Source organism: Nyctereutes procyonoides, unplaced genomic scaffold, assembly GCF_905146905.1.
Source record: "Nyctereutes procyonoides isolate TBG_1078 unplaced genomic scaffold, NYPRO_anot_genome, whole genome shotgun sequence".
NCBI lineage: Eukaryota > Metazoa > Chordata > Mammalia > Carnivora > Canidae > Nyctereutes > Nyctereutes procyonoides.
In genome coordinates this window covers 6,827,879-6,832,028 of record NW_026575148.1, presented here as the reverse complement: position 1 = coordinate 6,832,028, position 4,150 = coordinate 6,827,879, and the positions used below count along the sequence as shown (strand labels likewise).

Genomic DNA, 4,150 nt, shown 5'->3' with positions numbered 1-4,150 from the left:
GGTCCTAACTTAAATTTGTGGGAAGGAGAGGGGCAGGGAAGGCTTTCTTGAGGAAATGACATTTAGGATGAAATGCAAAAAAATAACAGGAGTTGGCCAGATTTGGGGGAGCAGAAGGAAGAAAGGATGTAGCAGGTAGTTCTGGGCAGAGGACATTACAGCAATTTGAGAAGTTTACCAGGGCACTTAGAGAAAGTTTACCAGGGCAGCTGGAATTTGGTAAGAAGGAAAGTATGGGGGATCAGTCTGGAATGGTTGACAGGGGCTAGGTCATGCAGGACCTCATGGGCCATGGGGAGATTGTGGACTTCAACAAATTCTGAAGCTGTTTTGAGAGCTCAGATGCTCCTCTGTGAAGAGGAGAACCATCTTCAGGAAGTTCATGACTTTGATCTGCAAATAATTGTTCTTTGCTGCTACATGACCAATATATAATTGGAACCTTAATTTGGTCACAACTGGAGCTGTTCTTTGCTACCACATTGTGCTCACAGAGTTGGTTTGTAAAGAGGTAGAAATGTTGGTTGAGGCTACTTGCCTCTTCTGAGATGTTGTATTTTAAAAATGTCTGTAAGAAACAGAAATACCTAGTGGATGAAAATATCTTTCCCCCTGGAAAAACAAGCCATTTCATTCTTCCTATTGCCTTTTTATTGAGCACTGTTGGAAGGTAAATGAAGGCAGGAAATGAGATCTAATCTCCCCTTGTTGGTACTCAGGGGGAAGATTCTCAGAGACAACACATTTCTGAGCCTAAGTAGAGATGAAAATGAGATAAAGCCCAGTGGGTGATTTGAATGTTACAGCAGTAAATTATGGAAGACATATTTTGTGAACTAACAATTTCTTTCCTGAAGTTAGGATGGGGGGGAAAAAAAAGAAGAAGAACCTTGGGAAGGGATTCTATGAGGAGGTATACAGTTAAATCTGTATCTTGTGTTAATGTAATCATGGGTAATTAGGAAGACTGCTTGTTGAACAGATCTGAAGCATGGTGAGGGAGATTGAAGTTTTATATTTCCTTTATATTTTCCTAGATATAAAAACTAAGCTTTTTTATTTTCATGTATAGCCAATATTCACATTTGTGAAACAGATTGGCAGTAGTGCCTAAACAAGAAGGAACGCTTAAAGAGTATAAAACCTCACCGTGATGTTGATTATACAGTATTATAGTAAGAAAAAAAAAGGAAGTACGAAAACTCCTCATTGCGACTCTAGTCCATCAATAAAACCTGAAGTAGTGGTATTAGTGGCCTATTTGCTACTTTATGAAAGCTCAGGGTACAGATTCTAGCATGTCCAACAAGTGAGGGCTGAGAAATCGTACCAAGACCTGCCCAAGTCATGCCTGCCAATCAAGCTTTGCTCTTCCCAGCCAACCATGGTGATGACTTGCACCCAAGCAATGTGGGCTGCACTAAACACCCAAGCATTACTGCCATCTGGAGTAGGAAATAGCTTCTAGTAAAAACTCTCAGTGACATATGCCATGCCTAAGTCAAAAGAGTTATTGAGAACCTACATATTTTGCATCTGCAATAATGGAAAAATGTAATGTACTCCCGCCTCCCTTTTTTTGTTCTTTACTGGAGCCATAACCAAGCAAACACTATACTGTTTTACCGAGAAAGAAATTTAACAGTAATTTTTATTCTAAGGATCATAGACCCTTTCCAGAAACCAATGAAAGTTGTGACATTCTCTTCATAGAGAAATGCAAATGTACATAAATCCAGTATTGTTCATTCACTTTCAAGCAAAGAATTCGATGACTTCCAACCCATGGATTCCAAAACCCTCAGTTAGTACCCTTGGGTTGGAAGGAAGCCTCAGTGATAGCTCTATGAAGTAAAATGGCTCCACTACAAAAAAAAAAAAAAAAAATCAAGAATATTGCCCTGCTCCAAAGTGTCTTGGGTCTTTTTTTTTTATTATTATTAAAGGTTTCATTTATTTCTTCATGAGAGACACAGAGAGAGAGCATGAGGCAGAGATATAGGCAGAGGAAGAAGCAGGCTCCATGCAGGGAGCCCGATGTGGGACTCGATCCCAGGACTCCAGGATCATGCCCTGAGCCAAAGGCAGACGCCCAACTGCTAAGCCACCCAGGCATCCCAAAACTTGAGTCTTTGAATTTTCAACCATGACCGCTTATGTTTATTTATCCCAGAAACTTGCAGGGGACATGGATTCATTCTTAGAAGGAAAGAACTATAGACTGGGTTCCTAGAAAGAAGAGCAGATGTGCCCAGAAATAAAAAAGCCAGCTATGGCCTGCAGCATTTACTGAGACCAATATATAATTGGAACCCTAATTTGGTCACAACTGGAGTTTATTGTTAATATGGGATTCTGTTTCCTGGAAGTTTATTTCTGCTCCCTCGTAGAGAGACTTCTTTGGGACCAAACCACTGAGAGGTGAGATTTCTTTCCTAGAGGATGTGATTTGGAATCCTCTTAGATATCCCTCTCAGGGGTCAACGTTTGCTGCCCTTGGGCTTTACTCACATGTCTCTGTTCTAGCTTCTGTGGATCTAAGGCTCCTGCCCTCCAGATATTTGTCCTCTTAGTAGGGGAAATATTAAATATACACAAAAGATTAATGTCACTATCAAGTAGTGTAGACACCCCACTTTTAAGTAAATAAAACCATGGGGATTCCTTTTCATAGGAGATACGGAGGCTCAGTTACCTAAAGGTAACTGCTGTTGGCCTAGTTTGGAGCAGCACTAGTGTGAATGGACTACTCATTTTCTTTCAGTGATCCCATGGCCATATTTGACAAATAGATTTGCTAGAAAATGTAAAAGCCCACACTCTGGAGTCATTTTGAAGAAAGAGCTTTAAGTTAAAGGCAGAAGCACTCTTAACTCCCTTTAGAAGAAACCAGCCGTAGACCTAACCTGGAGCTCTGAGCCTGGAAGCCTGACTCTCTGCTTAGGGCAGCAGCCTATGAGAAGGAGGGTGCGGGGGCCTGGGGGCAGGGTGGGGAGATGCATGCCTGATGTGCCAGGAGCCAGGAGATGCACCTGCTCCTGAGGATGGGCCTGTGGTTCTTCCAGGGGCACCAGGCTCAGGAACACACAGTTCCCATCATAATAATGGGAACATTTGGGGAGAAGTGGGCAGGAATGCAGATGTCTAATGAGATGAGTAGAGCTCAGGCACAGAGATGTCTCATTCAGGACTCTTCCTTTGTAAGCGATGGGAGCTCAACTCTTTCTGGCTGTGGCTTCAACAGAGAGTATACTGGCTGCAGGCTGGATGCAGAGCTTCAAACGATGCCATCAGGTCTCTTGGTCTCTGCCCCTCTCCTCCTTCTTACCTTTCCTCAGAATTGCTTGGCTCTGGGCTTCTTCCCTCTCAGGTAGTTTCTTTCTACCTATTGGCCTCCAGCAGCCCTTTATACACAGTTCTTTGGAGTGAGTCTCACTGGAATGATTGGGCTCTTGCTCTACACACTGTGGCCAGGAGATGAGGTGCTTAGCCAGGTCATGTGTGTAGCACAAAGCCCTGGAGTGAGGGGAATCCAACCTGCACCATGGATACTGAGGGTGGGAAAGAGGCAGGTCCTTAAAGGCCGATCAGATTGCTCTGGGCACTTTCTGAGGTGGCATGTGGCCTTCTGTCAGCTTCCACCATGGCATGCGGTGGCCAGAGGCAGAAACTGCAGAAGGTGATGGCACAGCCCATCAGCCTCATCTTCAGAATCTTGCAAAATAGATCTCGGATTCAGGTGTGGCTTTATGAGCAAGTGAACATGCAGTTGGAGGGCCGTGTCATTGGTTTTGATAAGAGTATGCGAACCTTATATTAAATAACGCGGAAGAGAGTCATTCTAAGACAAAGTCAAGAAAGCACCTGGGTCAGGTCATGCTGAAAAGAGAGAATATTGCCCTGCTCCAAAGTGTCTCCGACCAGAAGTGATCCATGAAGTGAGAAATTCTTGAGAAAGTCATGTAGTTTGTTTTTTTAGATGTCCTTTCTTTGGGAGTGTACTTCTAAAACATTTGTTCGTATTGTTTTGATTACCTTTATGTTATTACCAGATGACAATAAATGCTGCGGGATTGTTTTTATTAAAAAAGATATTGCTATGGACAGGCAAAAATTTCCCATGTACACTTGGGGTTCTGTCAATAATCAG

At 42.9% G+C, this 4,150-nt stretch overlaps 1 pseudogene; it reads left to right on the top strand.

Moving 5' to 3' along the window:
• The first annotated feature begins 3,643 nt into the window (after nucleotides 1-3,643).
• LOC129501629 (small nuclear ribonucleoprotein E-like) lies at nucleotides 3,644-3,930 on the top strand (annotated as a pseudogene).
• Nucleotides 3,931-4,150: the final 220 nt, after the last annotated feature.